This window comes from Schistocerca americana, chromosome 8 (genome assembly GCF_021461395.2).
Source record: "Schistocerca americana isolate TAMUIC-IGC-003095 chromosome 8, iqSchAmer2.1, whole genome shotgun sequence".
Taxonomy (NCBI): domain Eukaryota; kingdom Metazoa; phylum Arthropoda; class Insecta; order Orthoptera; family Acrididae; genus Schistocerca; species Schistocerca americana.
The window spans coordinates 169427328-169448676 of record NC_060126.1 but is presented as its reverse complement, the minus strand read 5'-3'; positions in this window follow the sequence as shown (position 1 = coordinate 169448676).

Genomic DNA, 21349 nt, shown 5'->3' with positions numbered 1-21349 from the left:
TGAACCATTTTTTTTTGGAGTTAGAGTGTCGTACAGACCCCACCTACCCACGGACCCTGGTTATTAACGAAGTGTTATGGAAACTGGTGGGTGCTTCATAATGGCGTGGGCTGTGTTTAAGTGGAATGAACCTGTCACTGACTGAAAATTGTTATGTTCGGCTGCTTAGAGATCATTTGCAGCCATTCATTGACTTCCCAAACAACGATGGAAATTTTGTGGATAACGGTGGACCATGTCTCTGGGAGACAGTGGTTCACGATATGTATTTCTTCTGTCAGACATGTGCGAAAAATAGACAGTGTGAATCTGTTCTTTTGGAAATGTCCTAAATAACAGACACGATTTTGATCCTGCAGCCATTATCAGCCAAGACACAACAGAAATACGATACGTAGCTGCTAGTGGACATTGATTTACATAAATAGGTAAAGTTATACATTTGTGCACTACCGGCAGATGCTCTGACCACTGAGCACAGTGGTCATTGCAACTGCACGGACTATCCCAGCAAGCCTCATGTAAGACACAAATTCTCGACTTATCCACACACTGCTGACGTAGTGCCCCAGCTCGTCATCCTCATTACTCGCCGCATTACGTCGATCATTGGACAGCACCGAGTTATTTACGTATTTGGAGTCCGAAGGAGCTGACACTACATGTATAACTAAGACGAGACTAGCCGCCGGCCGCGGTGGTCTCGCGGTTCTAGGCGCTCAGTCCGGAACCGCGCGACTGCTACGGTCGCAGGTTCGAATCCTGCCTCGGGCATGGATGTGTGTGATGTCCTTAGGTTAGTTAGGTTTAAGTAGTTCTAAGTTCTAGGGGACTGATGACCACAGATGTTAAGTGCCATAGTGCTCAGAGCCATTTGAACCATTTTTGAGACTGGCCAGTGAACCCTTCAGTGCAGATGCACATCACTGTCGAACTCTTACTGGAATCAGCGATTGGTCTAAAGAGCGAACAACTTGGCCACCCAGATCGCCCGACGTGAATCACATCGTTCATTTATGGGAGATAATCGTGAGGTCAGATCGTGCACAAAATCCTACACCGGTAACACTTTTGCAATTATGGATGACCATAGAGGCAGCATGTCTCGATATATATGCGAGGGACAACAAACGACGCGTTGAGTTCATGCCACGTCGAGTTGCTGAGCTAAGTAACATATTAAGCTATCTGTGTAACCAGTCATTTATCAGTGGAATATTTCCTGAATGGCTGAAATATGCTGAAGTTAAGCCACTGTTTAAGAAGGGAGATAAAGAAATAGCATCAAATTTCCGTCCAATTTCACTGTTGCCAGCATTCTCAAAAATTTTCGAAAAAGTAATGTACAGTCGGCTTTATAACCATCTTATCTCAAATAACATACTGTCAAAGTCACAGTTTGGATTTCTGAAAGGTTCTGATATTGATAAGACTATCTACACTTACAGTGAAAATGTGCTTAATTCATTAGACAAAAAATTGCAGGCAACTGATATATTTTGTGATCTGTCAAAGGCATTTGACTGTGTAAATCACAATATCCTTTTAAGTAAATTAGAGTATTACAGTGTAACAGGAAATGCTGAAAAATGGTTCAAATCTTATATCTCTGGCAGAAACCAAAGGGTGTTATTAGGAAAGAGACATGTATCAAGCTATCAGGCATCATCCAACTGGGAACTAATTACATGTGGGGTCCCACAAGGTTCCATTTTGGGGCCCTTACTTTTTCTTGTGTATATCAATGACCTTTCATCAGTAATATTACCAGATGCCAAGTTCGTTTTGTTTGCTGATGATACAAACATTTCAATAAATAGCAAATCAAGTGTAGTCTTAGAAAGATCAGCTAATAAAATATTTGTGGACATTAATCACTGGTTCCTAGCCAATTCTTTGTCACTAAACTTTGAAAAAACACACTACATGCAGTTCAGAACTTGTAAGGGGTGTCCCACGAGTATATGTCTAACATATGATGACAAGAAGATAGAAGAAGTGGACAGTGTGAAATTCTTGGGATTGCAGCTTGATAATAAATTCAACTGGGAGGAGTACACCTCAGAACTGCTGAAGCGTCTTAATAAATCTCTGTTTGCAATGCAAATCTTGCCAGACATAGGGGATATAAAAATGAAAAAGCTGGCATACTATGCTTACTTTCATTCCATAATGTCATTGGGATTATTTTTTGGGGTAATTCATCAAGCCAAGTTAAAGTTTTCTGGGCACAAAAACGTGCAGTAAGAGTTATATGTGGTGTGAACTCAAGAACATCCTGCAGAAGCCTGTTTAGGGAACTAGGGATACTAACTACTGCTTCCCAATATATTTATTCCTTAATAAAAATTGTCATTAAAATATATCACTTTTTCAAACCAACAGCTCAATTCATGAAATCAATACTAGAAATAAAAATAATCTTCACAAGGATTTAAAGTCACTTAGTCTTGTACAAAAAGGTGTGCATTATTCAGGAACACACATTTTCAATAACTTGCCAGCAGCCATAAAAAGCTTAACAACCAATGAAATTCAGTTTAAGAGAAGCCTAAAGGATTTATTGGTGGCCAACTCCTTCTACTCCATTGATGAATTTCTCAGTGAAACCAACTGATTTGTGTATATATAATTACAATATAACTTCTGCGCAATTTCAGTGCAGTAATGTGTTCATTGTAAATGTGTGTGTGTGTGTGTGTGTGTGTGTGTGTGTGTGTGTGTGTGTGTGTGTGTAAGTACAATCTAACTTCTGCACCATTTCAGTGCAGTAATGTGTTCATTGTAAATAAGTATGATAGTAGTTGTGTTACATGTTTATTACCTTATAAATAAATAAAAAAACTTTTTTGTTTTAAATTCAGTGCATTAGTATTTGTAAAATGACTTTCATATAGTGTCCATTAAAAATTGACGATTATTCCACTTGGGACCTGTGGAATGGTACATTAGCTTATTTGTTTTAGTTGTAAATATTTGTCATGTATTGTTGTTTTTCTGACATGTTCCACATCCTGGAGGACCTCCTCACTACGGATCAATTGGAATGAAAGTAAATCTAATCTAATCTAGTCTACGCCAGGCGAAAATAAAGTCCTACACGACATTAAGAGGTATTCCATGAGTTTTGTCAGCCCAATGTGGATAAAATAGGTAGTCTCAGTACTGATACTTAACAGGGTTTAGAGAGATTTATTCGGTGAGTACTTCAGAGTGTTGCAAGAGTCTCATGGACGATCATAAAGAGCTGTGAAGTAATTTTCGTAATAAATTTCCTTTACGTTGTGGTCACAAACTTTTATCACCAGATAAACAATGCTTGTTTTGAACAGTAGTGCTGCTAACGAGATGACTCGTGCATATGGTGTTGTTTATATACTATTTGACGATGCTGGTCCTGATTTTGCATTTAACATTTGACGATATCACTATGGTTGCAGTACATTAGGACATTGTTTTTATAAAAAAGATCTCAATATGGTCATTACAGACCGAAACGGTAATCTGGTGACAAAAACTTTGTTACCATAGACGTAAAGTAAAGGAAATTTATTGTATACTCGGGTCACTGTTTCATTTGCAACAATGTCGCAGCTTGTGAAATTTTCGTAACGTTCTAAGAGTGTTATGTATTCAGTAGTCACATTTGGCTACGTGTCAAACGACGCTGTGAGACCTTTGCAAGGGACAGTATTAAAACCAGAGTATATTGCATTATGTAGTATTTGTGCTTTAGAGATGATATTTAGGAGAAGCAAAATCGTCGAATTTGGCACACTGCGAAACCATTGCAGTGAAAAATGCTTTCTTATGACCAACGCCGTACGCAATCCATGACAACCATTACTAGCATATAACCAACAGACAGTTTTCTTTATTACACAGAGTGGAAGTGGATGGCCTCGTGAAATGGGTTATTTTTTAGATATCTGCGGCGTTTTTCGACGTGATACAATACATACCTGGTGGCCTTTTTTGGTTTTCAGTTAATACTCATCAGCTTACGCTGGATAACTAGAGCAACGACAGAGTACAGAGTCACATTTCACACGAAATTTGAAACTCTCGTGCCCGATTTTTTCAGTTCAATAACAAGATCTCAAATTTCTATCGTTCTCTGTTCGTGAGATAGTTGATTTCTACACTCATGCTGATAAAGTAAGGATAATTACAGAGAGTGGTGCCACACAACGTGGCACTACACAAAACTGGCGCTAATAGCATAGGCACATAGGGAACACACATGACACAGATCTGTAAGTCCGCGGTATTGGTGATAAGCTGAGAAAAACGTCCCGAAACACATGTGCTACAGAACGCCGCTCTTTCCGCGCATTTACCCCGACATCAATATGGGATATGCTTACCATACACACATACACAGGCCGCACAACGGGTTGGCATACTCTGGATCAGGTGGTAGAGCAGCAGCTGTGGTGTAGCCTCCCATTCTTGCACCAGTGCCTGCCGGAGCTCCTGAAGCGTCGCAGGGGTTTGAAGACGTGCAGTGATACGTCGACCGAGAGCATCCCAGACGTCCTCGATGGAGTTTAGGTCTGGAGAACAGGCAGGATACTCCATTCGCCTGATATCTTCTGTTTCAAGGTACTCCTCCACGATGGCAGCTGGGTGGGGCCGTGCTTAATCATCCATCAGGAGGAAGGTGGGACCCACTGCACCCCTGAAAAGGCGGACATAATGGTGCAAAATGGCGTCACGATACACCTGACCTGTTATAGTTCCTCTGTCAGCGACATGCAGGGGTGTACGTGCACCAATCATAATCCTACTCCAAACCATGAAACCACAACGTCTGTACAGGTCCCTTTCAAGGACATTAAGGGGTTGTTATCTAATTCCTGGTTCACGCCAGATGAAAACCCGGCGAGAATTGTAATGCACCTTGCAGGTCTCCGGGCGAATAAACCATGCCTGTTCAGTCGTCTATAGACTGTGTATATGAACACAACTGTTCCAGTGGTTACGGTAAGGTCCAGAGCAGGGATACCTGCAGTACCCCGTGGCTATCTGCGGGAACTGATGGTGAGATGTCGGTTTTCTTGTGGTGTTGTACACTGTGGACGTCCCGTACTGTAACGTCTGGACACGTTCCCTGTCTGCTGGAATCGTTGCCATAATCTTGAGATCACGCTTTATGGCACATGGAGGGCCCGTGCTACGACCTGTTGCGTTTCACCGTCCTCTAGTCGCCCTGGTATTTTACCCCTCGTAACGTCATCAATATGAGCCGTTTTCAACACACAGTCACCATTAGCACATCTGAAAACGACTGCGGAGTTACTCACTGCACCATACTCTGACATGCACCAACACACCTCTGCGTATGTGCACTGCTGCAGCGCCACCGTGCGACGACCGCAGGTCAAATGCACCGTATGGTCATACCAGGAGGTGATCTAAATCCACAAACCGCCCACTAGAGTGTTGTTACACCATGTGTAAGCATTATTCTTAATTTATGACCGTGAGTGTATATTATGGGCTCCATTGTGGAAAACCCTTTATTTCATGCATAGCAACCAATGAATTCGTAAGAACCAACTCCCCATCTTGGTTGATGACGTCATCAGTGGTAGTTCTGTAAGGTCTTCCCAACATTCATCTTTCCTTGATATTTATCAGATATTTTTGGTGTTTCCAACCAGTTTTAATTTGACATTTCAATGATGTATACCATCCTCCGAACCCACTAAAAGTGGTCATTTTATTTTAACTCCACAAGGCCTTTCATACGCAAACAATGGGCCACATTATATTGTCCTTCTGAGCTGAAGACGAAGATGAGTCGTGTTTTCTAATCTGTTGAAGAACGAAGCTTAAGAATTCGCTACGACGCATTCTGTTGATGGAAGACCGGAGCACAAAAGAGGATATTTATTGACCTTTTTCTTGTCCTCGCCGTTTTCCACCATGTTTTCTTTTTCACTTCACCCATATTCTTTCTCACCTCGTCCCATCTCTCCTCCACCTTCGTCCCGATCTCTCCATTCCTCATTTCCTATCTCACTTTCTCAAACTTTGCCAACTTTGTGTCTGCGTTTGCACTACTGGCTATGACTGACACAATTTAATAATTGTGCACCAGACATTTGCTTTCTGTTAATTGTAGCAAGAGAATACCAGACAAGTGTTAGCAGCTGCTGATCATGAGCATCCATTTCTTTATCCTTATGGTTTGCACACCTCGCATACTGCACTTATTATAGCTCGTACAGTCGATACATTACGTACCTGCATGTGCATTCAGCTTTACTGTATGATTAAAATCGTTTCTGAAGAAGAGAAATTTGTTAACATCGAGTATAGATTTAAGTGTCAGGAAGTCGTTTCTGAAAGTATTTGTATGGAGTGTAGCCATGTATGGAAGTGAAACATGGACGATGACTAGTTTGGACAAGAAGAGAATAGAAGCTTTCGAAATGTGGTGCTACAGAAGAATGCTGAAGATAAGGTGGGTAGATCACGTAACTAATGAGGAATTATTGAATAGGATTGGGGAGAAGAGAAGTTTGTGGCACAACTAGACTAGAAGAAGGGATCGGTTGGTAGAACACGTTTTGAGGCATCAGGGATCACAAATTTAGCATTGGAGGGCAGCGTGGAGGGTAAAAATCGTAGAGGGAGACCAAGAGATGAATACACTAAGCAGATTCAGAAGGATGTAGGTTGCAGTAGGTACTGGGAGGTGAAGAAGCTTGCACAGGATAGAGTAGCATGGAGAGCTGCATTAAACCAGTCTCAGGACTGAAGACGACAACAACAACATGTGCATTTGTGGCGAATATTTCAGAGCACTAAGTAACTATCATGCTTAGAAAAGTAAAATATAACACAGGAAAATATAATACAGGTTTACATGGAAACTGCACTCCTCAGAAATATCTGTTGAAGGCAGAGTATCGGCAGCCAAATGCTAGACGTAGAATTTGTGTTTACCACGATTGCTGCTTGCGAAGTGTATGAAGCTAGAAGGGCGATAACAGTTCCATTGCGGTGAATGCTCTCGTGGCCTTATTACAGCTATCAGCGTAATGGTACCAAGAGTAGTCCCAGCACTGTACTTCTGTTTGTGTGTAATCGGCGTATTTTCTGTTCCTTTTGTGATTACGTCAGAATCTCACCAGTTTGATACCTAGCCATAATATACACTCTAAGACAAAAATAAACGAATAAATAAAATAAATGAAAAAGCAAATAAACGACGCACCGCGAAGGAATTCTCGGAATGATTCTGTGAAGCGTTGGTCCACCTCTGGCCCTTATGCAAGCAATTATTCGCTTTGGCATTGATTAATAGAGTTCCTGGATGGCCTCTTGAGGGATATCGTGGTAAATTCGTTCTAACTGGCACATTAGATCATTAAAATCGCGAACTGATTGAGGGCCCTGCCCGTAACACTAGCCAACAAAAGTTTAATGTTTTTCTGTAACTGGCACGAAAATAGCCAATGATTATGTTTTCTGGTGTGCTGAGAACAAAAACGTTGACGAAAATTCAAGATCAGCTTTTGTTTTAAAGTTACGAGAACTTAACCATACTGCCTATATAAGCTTATGCATGTATTTACCTTGGTGGAATCCGTCAAAGGGAGGTCACTGAAGGTGAAACAGCTTTGCCTGTCGTTTGTAGTTTTCTGCTGGTGAAACCTGATTAGTGTGGAGCAGTAATCGGCTAACATTGATGCACTTCGCATTTCCTGGTATCTCGTTTCCATGTCCGAAATTTGCTGATTGAATCATTCTCCGTGATCGTCGGTTACAGCACCACAGTTGTCAGCAAAGAAGTCCAAGTGGGAAACTAGGAAATGTAACTTAAGGACATGTTGCACCTCACTCTATTGTAGCAGTGCAGAAGATTCTCTATAACATCCTTACACTTTTCCGCTCTCTTATTTCCTAGAAAGTTTCATAACACTTGAACAAAGGCATCCCAAGCTAATTCTTCATTACGTGTCAGGAAGGTGTTGAAAGCTCACCTTTGTACAGTTTGCGAATTTGGGGACCCACGAAAATTCCCTTTTTTGTTTTAGCTTCCCTAAAATATGGAAATTCCTTGCGAAAACAGGGGAATGCTACCCCAGTTTTGTCCATTTCGTAACGGAGTTCTTCATCAGGCCCAGTTTTATATGAAGTGCATGGAGAAATATATTCTTGGTTTAGACAAGCACTTCATGCATCATACAGCCAGAACCTGGTTTAAGTGACTGAAGCTTAGGCCGATCTTTCTTTTTACAATGACGTGCTTTGGCGCAGCTATCCCAGAGGCACAGCAAGCAACAGAATTTGGTGTAGCTTTATTGTAGCCCAAGTAATGGGGCCATGAGTTTCAGATCCCCAAAAGTCTGCCATTTAAACTTGCCGTAATTCAGTTAAAATAATAATTTCATGTCATTATATGTTTCTTTCATGTAAAGTGCAAATCCAATCGGAATCAATGGTAAGACGTGGACATTATGCAGTAGCACATAATTGAGAATTGAGACTTTAGAGGAGTCGATGAATAGCCCCCTCCCCCCCCCCCCCCCTCACTGATCACTTTTATAGTGAATGCCTACAGCTACCATTAGTCCCCGCACATCGCTAAAAATGACAAGTTCTTTTCGCTCTGTAAAAATGGAAGGAATGGCATTTGACGGTTACGGAACGCAGTTTCATTTAACGTCTTGTCAAAACAATTCCACAGTTGTAGACATGACACCAACAGTTCAGCTTTACCTTTCGGCAATTCCAGCCCTCCCAGTAGGTCGTTAAATTCAACTGTGTTATTTTGTGAATCTCTGTACACCCAGGGTTAAACACAAAGTCAGGATCTTTCGAAGATCTGGGTTTTGAAGGGGACTCTGCAGCACTAGTTTCACTAGCGTCCACGTCACTGTCACAGGTGAGGCAGGAAGAGGAAGGCGCTCTCCGTGAGGCACTGACCGCATGGCCGGGGGGATGTTATGTCAAGGAAGGCCTTTTCTTCATGGAAATACCGTGGTTAATGGAGCTGTCATACAAAGGTAGTAATCATTCTCATGGTCTGATGGTTCTCGCCAGATCATGGGTGCAGGAAACCAAATGGAAGGTCTTTCACAATTCAACCACGAATGAAGACTGGAGACACAAGACATGCAACATACAAGTGGAGCCCATGGCTTGTCCCCGATATCACAGTCAAAGTACAGTCTGGACGCCTTCCTAATATGTTAGGCCGGTATTACACTATCAAATTTGTTTGTCAAAGATTTGATCAAAGATGTGATCAAATATTCCGTCAAGATCTTTGACGTAGCGCTAGAAGGGGTATTACACTGTCATCAAATTTTTCGTCAAAGTTCAAGATGGCTGACAACAACTCGTTATTAACCGCAGCAGTTGCACGTACCGCAATTGCATTGTGTGCACATGCGGAAAGGAAGTGGGGGGGGGGGGGGGGGAAAGGAACCATACATACGTTGACAGTCTTAAATTCCTGGGATTACAACTTGATAATAAATTCAGTCGGGAGTAGCAGACCACAGAACTGCAGAAACGCTTTAACAAATCTGTATTTGCAATTCGAGTGTTAGCAGACATAGGCGACATAAAAATGAAAAAGCTTGCATACTTCGCCTACTTTCACTCCATAATGTCATATGATATAATATTTTGGGGTAAATCTTCAAGTCAAACAAAAGTTTTCAGAGTCCAAAAGCGTGTAATACGTATTATTTGTGGAGTAAATTCACGGACGTCCTGCAGAAAGCTCTTCAAAGAACTGGGTATACTAACTACTGCCTCTCAGTATATTTATTCCTTAATGAAATTTGTCCTAAATAATATATCTCTTTTTCCAACAAACAACTCAGTTCATACATACAGTACCAGGAACAAAAATGATTTGCACAAGGACTTAAAAGCACATACTTCAGTTCAAAAAGGGGTCCACTACTCAGGAACACTCATCTTCAATAATTTGCCAGCAAACACAAAAAAAATTAGTTACAAATAAAGATCAGTTTAAAAGGGGCCTGAAAGAGATACTAGTGGCCAACTCCTTCTACTCCATTGACGAAATTTTTAATAGATACAAATGATGTATTGTATTTATTCATATTATTAGTACCGTATTGTAATTTCAGCTAAAAAAAAAATGACATGTTACACATCCACGAGGATCTCCTCAGCACGGATCTATGGAACGAAAAACTAATCTAATCTGGGTGAAGCCGTGGGTTTTACGACGACACGATAAAAGCATTCAACAAAACTTGTTACGTGAGCTTACAGTGGAAGACGTCAAGTCGTACATCAATTACTTAAGAATGGATGAGCATACATTTCTGTATGTGCTCAGTGAAGTGTATCCTCATATCAAAAAGCACAATATTCACTTAAGAACTGCTACATCTTCAGAAGACAAGATCACTGTGACACTCCGATTCTTTGCTACAGGAGAGGGTTATGTTAGGTTAGGTTAGGTTAGGTTAGGTTAGGTTAGGTTAGGTTAGGTCAGGTCAGGTCAGGTCAGGTCAGGACAGGACAGGTCGGGTCTCCAATCTTCTTAATCTATTTTTGCATTCAGGGCGCCTCACTTTGTAATGCGCCTCATCAGCTTCACACATCTCTATTAATTTTGTAGTTGTCGGCACACACCAATTGTATTTACCAGCAATGTTAATAAAAACACTACAGACGACAGAATGCAGCGATGCTAGCGCTCCATGTGGTAACATGTCACATTGCAGTGAACAGAAGACAAGCGACTTCCTTGATCAAATCTACAGCGAGGCCCTAGATTTGATCAAATATTGGACGACATTTGACAAAGTTCCTATTACACCATCAAATATTTTGACAAAGATTTTTGACAAAGAAATTTGATAGTGTAATACCGGCCTTACGTTATTAGCCTCCTTTGAGATTTCATTGTAACCTGTCCCCAAATGTAGTAAGAACTGTCAGCACTGTTAACGCATTTACGAAGCATATTGAATCACAGGGATTACAATGACCACACGCAAGAACTAAACTTCATTAATACTTCTTACAGAGCAAGAAGAGAATATAGCTTGTAACAGATTAAAACTGAGCTTTAATTAAATATGCTTCGCTCCTCCTCGGCCTTATTGCTACAACTCCCGGCTAAAAACAGATACAAAAGTGACACAGCTCTCGTTATCTGAAAATTCATCACTCTCTCTATTATCATCGGATTTTCGAAGTCTGTATGGGAAGGGATTGACAACATATGCTAAAAAAATGCAATTATAATTAAATGGACGCCCCTTTAACTTTGAAACGGAGCTAATTCAAATTTTTCATTGTTTTCATTATGGGTGTGTTATATACATTAACAAACATTTTTTTCATCCCACTTACATTTTCATTGTTCGCTTGTGTAATGCTCAAAACGTTCTCAATTGTGAATACATTCGATTACCTTGCTGGCCAAGGTAACTGTTGGCAAGCATGAAGACGAACAGTAGGAACTCTACTATATAAAGACGGGCGTTATCTTGCTGAAAGGTAAGCCCAGGACGGCTTGCGTTGAAGGCAACAAAACTGGGCGTGGAACGTCGTCGACATACTGCTGTGCCGTAAGGACGTCGCGGATGACAACCAAAATGATTCTGCCATGAAATAATGTGGCATCCCGGGCCATCACTCCTGGTTGTCGGGCCGTATCAGACACGTCTTCGTTCTGTAATCTCATTGACTGAAGTAAAACTGTCTCCAGTGATGAGTCCCGCTTCGAACTGAACCCTGATAATCAGCCTTACCACTATTTGATAGTGTTTTAGCTTTGCGATCAGGGCAAAGACTTTGTTATATAAGTTTTTTGTCATGTGTAATGGCCTTTCCGTCTTATATACTCTACTTTTTACAGCTATCTTTTCTTTCGTATCGCTTGTTATCCATTCCCCTACGTATTTAAAACATTTAGATTTAGATATTTTATTGTAATGAATTTGAAGATTTCGACAGTGGTGGGTAGACGGGGGTGGTTGGGGGGGGGGTGGGGAATTACAGATATTTGTTATGAAGTCTTTTTTTTTAAATGAGAGTTTTTCGTATTTTGTTTACTTTCTTCTATAGTCCTGTGATTTGTTCTTTCTCGCTATCCAGTGACCCAGTAAATAACGCCATCTAATCTGGAAAAGTAAGACAGTTTGCGGTGATTTTATGTGTGTTTCTTCTTAGATGAATACCCTTAATATTCATCGATTCAATCGTTCTATCATTACCTTCGATTATGGAAAGTAGTCTTACTCCTGATTGTGCATAAAAAAAAAAACATTCGCAGTTCTCCCATAAACTTTACTTTCGATGTTGTGTTTGTTAAAGTTCCTTTAATTATTTCTGTGGTGTTATTGCCGATTCCGAATTCCCTTGTAATGTTGATTACTACATTTATATCAATTGAGTCATTTTGCCTTTTTAAAATTTACGGAAGTTGTAACATATTTCATATGCCTGTTTTTTTGTCATTTCTGTTACTTTCTTTAGATTTAGCGTTTGCTCTGCTTAAGATCTTCCCTACCTAAATCCTGCCTGATATTCTTCTAGTTGCGGGTCCAGAATTTTACTACTGAAGACATGAAATAAGTTTTCGCCTTTATTTCCGAACTCTTTTTCCTAAATAGAAAGTATGACTTCTTTGTTCAGTTTAAAAAAATGGCTCTGAGCACTACGGGATTTAACATCTGAGGTCATCAGTGCCCTAGAACTTCGAACTACTTAAACCTAACTAACCTAAGGACATCTCACACATCCATGCCCGAGGCAGGATTCGAACCTGCGACTGTAGTGGTCGCGCGGTGTTCAGTTTAGGTGAGGTGACACATGAGTAAGTGAAATGTAGATAACAGGTACCACGTTTTGGGCCACTTCATGGACACACATCAAAGTAATTTTACAAGCCATGGCGGTGTAGTAGTCGCAGAAATTACACGACAGAGCCAACCCGCCTTTTGTTACACAGACTTTATAAGTTACCATACATTACTTTCTCTCAACTTCGTATGTAATCTCATGTCTGATGAGTGTTCATCAATGTTTTCAATTCCAGGGAAGAGTGGTCAGGTCATAGACGTGCCGCTTAATCAAGTTTCCAATGTTATTTCGCACTCTACTTAACAGTCGCCCGCCTGACGTGAATTTAAGGAATGTTCGCGTCATGGTGTTCGGACGTCATAATCCAGAGGATGATTCTGAAAACAGCTCTGCTGTTAACGGTCCTGTACTGAAGTCGCGAGTAGTCATCTGTGTCGCAATGTAACATATAGGCTACAACTTCAGTCACCTAACTTCGGTGACAACAGCAGTCAACACATGTGACTTTGGTTTAGGTAAAAACGAAGCATCGACCGTCCGTAGATTGTACGACCACGATTGTTTACAGTGAAATCTGTCAAATAATAGCGTTGGAAGCCATAGGGTATGACTTCAGGTGGGTGTGAACTCTGTCGGTACAGTGGTATATCACGGACATGCTGCTTCCTCATGCGTCACTTGTCAAGCGAAGGTATCGCGCTATAATTTTCAACAGGACAGTACTCGTTTACACATGGCGCGTGTCTCTATGAATTGTTGTTGATATTCTCCAGTGCCTTACAAGATCATCAGATCTGCTCGCGATTGAACACCTGTGGGACCAGTTCAACGGTCAACTCCGTCTCAGAGCGAGTATAAGGGTCATCAAGGACCAAATGGTTCAAATGGCTCTGAACACTATGGGACTTAACATCTGTGGTCATCAGTCCCCTAGAAATACTTAAACCTAACTAACGCAAGGACATCACACACATCCATGCCCGAGGCAGGATTCGAACCTGCGACTGTAGCGGTCACGCGGTTCCAGACTGAAGCGCCTAGAACTGCACGGCCACCCCGGCCGGCCATCAAGGACCATTCACAACCACTGTGAGCCAGCTTTTCTCAAGAGAGGATACAACAGACTGATGACATCCTTCCCAATAGAGTTAGTGCATGTATCGAATCCATAGGGGCTGAACGTCACACTGATAAGTGGGTTCTTCCTTCCAATTTCTCCGTAAATAACATCACATATCTTATCAATCAATGAAATTACATCGTTCCCTACTCGTTTCTATACTTTTTGTCATTAATTCCGTTTTGACTTTCTGGATCACGTGTAGGTGATTAAGGAGCGTAGGACGTCAAACGGGCCGACTTGGAGCAGGAGAGGCATCACAGGATATTTTAATTTCCACTGTCTACACTTTTGCAAATAAATTCATAAAACTTTATCAGCACGACCAGGAAGGATTCAGAATTTACACTCACAGCAGTGGAAGTTCGAAAATATAACAAAATAGTTTTTTTTAGATGTGAAATTTCATCGTATTTTTGACTTACTAATGGCAGCATTTGCTGCTATAGGTACATTTTTCTTCATAAGTAAGAGATATTCTTCGATGAATTTTGCACAGCATACAAACCATACTCAAAGGTTTATAAAACTCTAGAATTTTACAAATGTATTAAAAACTGTGGTAAAAATTGAAGTAATTAAGTAGAAAATACGTGTTTTTTTTCTAAACATGAAGTTTAAAATATAACAACACATTCGTTTTTTCATAAATTAAATAAATTCTAGTGTTTCATACACCTGTAAGTATGGTTTGTATGCTGTGCAAGATTCATCGAAGAATCTCTCTAACATATGAAGAAAAGTGTACCTACAGCAACAAATGCAGCCATTAGTAAGTGAAAGAATGATGAAATTTCACAAATAAAAAAAATTGTTTTGTTATGTTTTCGATCTTCCACTGCAATGAGTGTGAATCCTGGATCCTTCCTGATGATGCTGACAAAGTTTTACGAATTTATTTGTAAAAGTATGGACAGTGGAAATTAAAATGTCCTGTGATGCCTCTCATGCCCCAAGTCGGCCAGTTTGGCGTCCTACCCCTCTTAAACGAGATAGAGGAACCTCCTTTCAACTCTCCTCCATTTTATGAATTTTAGAGAAACATAAACAACACAAAATCCTTAGAAAATCGGTATAAAGGAAATGATTCCACTGAACAAGTGCGCCAGTGTTATTAAACAATAAATCAGTATACCGTAAAAGTGAAATTTTCATGCCTGCCCGAGAATGTCAGACACTGTCCTAGTAAATGTGAACCAGGGAAAAAGCGAGAAAAGTCTTGTAGTGCTCAGTGAACACTGAACACCGGCAGCGGCCGCTTTGGCGTCTGCTGGCGACATCGTTTGATGTGGCAAGGCGGCTCGGCGCTTCAGCAGAACAGACCTCGGCGTACGTCGAGTGTCCTTTGGAATCTGAGACCCCTGACATTAAGTCTCTCTCTATGGCTAATTCCAGTAATTACTGCTGCTCCCTGCAGTTAAAGGTTTCGCTGATGTTTTCAGTTGATAGAACACGTAATTACTACCGGAGTCAAGCGAAAGCCATTTTGCGGAGGTAATTACATTCGAAATTTCCCGTGGACAAAGAGGATTTTCAACGTGGATTCTGGCCTTGACACTGTCTCGGCTTAACGTCTGCCTTACTTAGCTTCTGCGGTATTTATCTGTTGTTGTATTTCAGCTGCTTTGTGTTGTAAAAATTACGTAGTATTATGCAGGTAACGCATGTCAGTCTCACGGATTTTGTGAAATATAGAGAGACAGTGTAATTCCAGTGGCAGCTAACATTTATCACTTTTTGTCGACTCTATACAATGTTGACGTCTATATTGTCATTCATCTTTTTTTAACGTTAATATATTAGTAATAGTATATGATGTGTTTCAAGTTTCAAACAATCAATACCTTCGCTGCGCTGTGCCGATGGTGCTGTTACCGACGACTGTGCCGCTAAAGCGGAGTTATTGAACGCAGTTTTCCGAAATTCGTTCACCAGGGAAGACGAATGGAATATTCCTTAATTTGAAACACGAACAGCTGCTAGCATGGGTTTCTTAGAAGTCGATACCTTAGGGGTTGCGAAGCAACTCAAATCGCTTGACACGGGCAAGTCTTCAGGTCCAGATTGTATACCGATTAGGTTCCTTTCAGATTACGCTGATACAATAGCTCCCTACTTAGCAATCATATACAACCGCTCGCTCACCGATAGATCTGTACCTACAGATTGGAAAATTGCGCAGGTCACACCAGTGTTTAAGAAGGGTATTATGAGTAATCCATCGAACTACAGACCTATATCATTGACGTCGGTTTGCAGTAGGGTTTTGGAGCATATACTGTATTCAAACATTATGAATCACCTCGAAGGGAACGATCTATTGATACGTAATCAGCATGGTTTCAGAAAACATCGTTCTTGTGCAACGCAGCTAGCTCTTTATTCGCACGAAGTAATGGCCGCTATCGACAGGGGATCTGAAGTTGATTCCGTATTTCTAGATTTCCGGAAGGCTTTTGACACCGTTCCTCACAAGCGACTTCTAATCAAGCTGCGGGCCTGTGGGGTATCGTCTCATTTGTGCGACTGGATTCGTGATTTCCTGTCAGGAAGGTCGCAGTTCGTAGAATAGACGGCAAATCATCGAGTAAAACTGAAGTGATATCAGGTGTTCCCCAGGGAAGCGTCCTGGGACCTCTGCTGTTCCTGATCTATATAAATGACCTGGGTGACAATCTGAGCAGTTCTCTTAGGTTGTTCGCAGATGATGCTGTAATTTACCGTCTAGTAAGGTCATCCGGAGACCAGTATCAGTTGCAAAGCGATTTAGAAAAGATTGCTGTATGGTGTGGCAGGTGGCAATTGGCGCTAAATAACGAAAAGTGTGAGGTGATCCACATGAGTTCCAAAAGAAATCCATTAGAATTCGATTACTCGATAAATAGTACAATTCTCAAGGCTGTCAATTCAACTAAGTACCTGTGTGTTAAAATTACGAACAACTTCAGTTGGAAAGACCACATAGATAATAATGTGGGGAAGGCGAGCCAAAGGTTGCGTTTCATTGGCAGGACACTTAGAAGATGCAACAAGTCCACTAAAGAGACAGCTTACACTACACTCGTTCGTCCTCTGTTAGAATATTGCTGTGCGGTGTGGGATCCTTACCAGGTGGGACTGACGGAGGATATCGAAAGGGTGCAAAAAATGGCAGCTCGTTTTGTATTATCACGTAATAGGGGAGAGAGTGTGGCAAATATGATACGCGAGTTGGGATGGACGTCATTTTTCGTCGCGGCGAGATCTATTTACGAAATTTCAATCGCCAACTTTCTCTTCCGAATGCGAAAATATTTTGTTGAGCCCAACCTACATAGGTAGGAATGATCATCAAAATAAAATAAGAGAAATCAGAGCTCGAAAAGAGAGGTTTAGGTGTTCGTTTTTCCCGCGCGCTGTTCGGGAGTGGAATGGTAGAGATATAGTATGATTTTGGTTCGATGAACGCTCTGCCAAGCACTTAAATGTGAATTGTAGAGTAGTCATGTAGATGTAGATGTAAACGTGACGAATAATAAGACTAAATAAGCAAAATCATTACTTGCGTTCTTAACATTATCTTTCAGTATATTTTAGTAGTTTGGATACCAGTAAAACTACCATTTACTGCCCTCATGACAAACCTCACCCGAAATAAATATTCTCTTCCATGATACATTACATGAATCTCTTCCAGTTGTAGCTAAATATGTGCGTCGAGAAATTAGTCAACAGCTAACGTAAGGGATAAACAAAAAGTAACAACAGCAATAAGAATGTAGCAGAGGATTAAACGTTTTTGCTGTCGTGGATGTTAGCATAAAACAGTTCACAGGTCAAACAAAATATTACCAGCAATGACCTAAGGTAAAAATTGGAATGTGTGACGCACAGTATGAACGCACCAAGATCTAATCAGGATGGAAAAAACGCTGAAAATAAGTAAATAGTAAATTAGGTTTTGTCTTACTGTTGAAGAGTAAGAAATGAGGGTCTGCTAATATTGTGAAGAAATTGTCATAATAGCAGTAGCTGAATATGTCTCTTCTGAAATGAAACGGTGTGATTTTTTTTTTGATTTTTTTTGGGGGTGGGGGGTGGAGGACGGGTGAAGAGGGACAGGCGAAGGAGGTGAGCGATTTGGGGTTGGATCACATTCAGTCCGTGGGACAGATGCTTCCAAAAGCGATGAAAGAGCGTTTTATGAACAGCCATGATACAAATGGAAACTTGCATTGTTGCATTGGACATACGAACAGATGATCGTTACTTAGTATACTGGTGTTGAACAGTATGTGAAGATTTTTTTAAGAAGACGCCGTGTTTGACTGTGCAAACTGTGAGACAGAGAAAACATCTCCGGCATATGGCGGGACTCCTCTGTTTAATGAGCGCTAAGTTTCGGTCATAGATCATCGTGTTCGAACACACAGATCCAGTAGTATCCTCTCATCATCAGTGCCGAGAAAAAGTGGAGTCATATATGGGATATAATTGAGCAATGAAATCACTTGCACGATCAGGTGAATGTGTATCACACTTAGCACACTCGCTGGTGGTAGAATATATATACGTTACTGATAAACCTTACAGCTCAGCAACAACCAATTATTGCCGTAAGATCATTACTAATTAGATACTCGTGAAATCACATGTCCACCGCCATATCATTATTATACATGTTTCTTAGAACCTTCTGCACTGTATATCATTTGCTGTTGTTGTATGAATACATGGTATTTTTTCTACTCTACAAATTTGTTTCACTCGTGTTTTTACAAAAATTAAGACTAGTTCATTTTTCCATAACGTATTAGTAAGTTTCAAAAAATCTCTTTTACTACTTTAATGATTTTTGCTTCTTTCTTCGATTTCACAAAAATGCTTGTATCACCTGTAAAGATAGGTAATTGTGCCTCCTGATTCAAATAAAATGTCAGATAACTAAAACAAAGCAAGAACATTTAATGGTTATGGTCAAACTCTATGGGATACCCATTGCAATTCCACCAATGCTGATGATGTGGCGTACCACTTTGTATTACTCGAACGCCTTACAATAGTATTCAGTATTCTGTTTCTTAAATAAGAACTAAATCACGCATGTGCTCGACAATTTATTCTGTAAAAAATCATTCCTCTACAGATTATGATGAGAGATCCAATAGACAGCCTTCAGTTGGTCACTGACACTAACGGTATATATTTATAATTTAAAGAATGTAGTATGTGCTCAGTAAATGTATAAATAGTTGTCTCACTAGCATTACCCTCTTGAAACTAAATAGTAATTGGCTAAACGTTGTATCTCTACACAGGTGGATAACAACCCTAAAGTACGTTATATTCTGAAAAATGTTAGAAAATAATACAAGGAGTCACAACGTGTGGTAGTTACTGTTAGTTGTGGAGTGACGCTTTTCGTAAAGAGAGACCTACTCTTGGCACATTTCAATCAGTCTGAACTACTGTTATATTACAGAAAGTTACTAAAATCATTATATATTATAGAGTCACAAATTTTTATTTATTATTGGAAAGTTTTCCACACCCAATGAACTTTCACTTTTTAGTTACGATATTTTTCCTATTTTAGATGGGGATTTGATTCAAATTGTATTTCACAAAATGGCCTCTGTACTACCATTTCGGTATACTGTTTTTCTTTCGCTTCTGAACTATCTGAATCAATTCTCTCGCCTAATTTTGAAAAGTAATTATTAAAAATGTCTGCTAACATGAATCGCTTTTTACAATGTTCCAGTTCTATTTAACAAAAATGTTGCCTTCTAAGACTTCTTACCCTGTCTATCTTTTAACAGTATTTCATACTGATTTAATTTTATTTTCTGAGATGTCAATTTCAGATAGGATGTACATATTCCTGTAATTTTTAAAAGTTTTCGTTAATGTGTTGCAATATTCTTTATAATATGAAAGTATTCATGGATGTGACGTGTTCCGGCTATTTTGTACATTTTCTTTGTGAAGAGACTCACATACCTATACTGATACACGGTTCCTTTAAGAAGTTCTCAACATAACATTGTTGTGACAAACGTGTTATAAGGAAACAGAGATAAGTGGAAAGACCTGCCATTGTTCCAGAAGACGGCTACAACACTATCTTGTTCAGATTGTTAATTGTGTTTATTGGGCGAATGATGAGTCTCAATTACGTTCCGCCCCAAAGTCTACTTTCCTCAAGGTCGCTGAAAGGAATTAAATTGCCGTTCATAAATTAGTGGTAGCAGCGTGATCTACGGTGCACCACACAGTAGAGGATTCTCTGCTCATTTCTGCACACGGAATTCTGGAAGCTCTCACGTAAGTGGAGAATACTAATCCATTAAAACCCATTCGTTAATACAACAAATGGTGAAAAATTTCGTAAGTTTTAATTTTCTTCACTTGAATATTTTTTGTTATTAACGAAGAAACGTAGCTTTGTCACAAACTGGTCTTAGGTTGTGTTCCAAATATGAACAGCATAGAAACAGAAGTGACGACACTTTCTGTAGGACCTGACCATCATTTTGCAGGACAGTGGTCAAACATGTACAGTGCAAGCTGTTACTGATTTATTTGACTGATGGGACTGCTAAGTGCTATACCATCTACTGCACTCCCCTGACTTAAGCCCTCGAAAGTTCAACTCGATTTATAAAATGAAGGAAACACTTCACGGCATTCGCTTCAGAACTGCTACAAATTCCTCAGCCAATAGACCGCGCCGCTCGAACTGTCAAAACAACTAGCACTGCTAAGAGTATCATACGACTTCCACATCTCTGGCAACGGGTTATACACAATGCTGGTGACTACTCTGTAGGTCATTAAAACTTTGAAACACGTATCTATTTTGTACGAGCTTTAAACAGATAGTTGCCACTATTAAAGGTCCAAGCCTTGTATAACATGACTTGCTATCAAATGCACAGTTCGGCTTTAGGTCGTTTAACTACCGAAAATGCTATATTCTCTTTTTAATGTGTGGTACTGAATGGGTTAAGCAAAAGGTTTCGAGCGCTAGGAATATTTTTTTGATTTAACTAAGGCGTTTGATTGTGTCGATCACAACATTTTGCTCCAGAAGTTGGACCATTACGGAATATGGGGAGTAGCTCACAACTGGTTCAACTCTTATTTTAGCAACAGACGGAAAAAGTCGGAATTCACTGTGTTGAGAATGGCTGTGATGTGGGGTCTGAGTGGGATACGGTCAAGTGGGTGGTGCCCGAGGGATCAGTGTTGGGTTCACTCCCATTCCTTATTTAAATAAATGATATGCATCTAGTATTACAGATGGCTCTGTAATATTTCTACTTCCTGATGACAATAGCTTGGTAGTAAAGGATGTTGTGTGCAACATTGGCTCGGTTTCAAATAGTGCAGTTCATGACCTAAGATCATGGCTTGTAGAAAATAAAC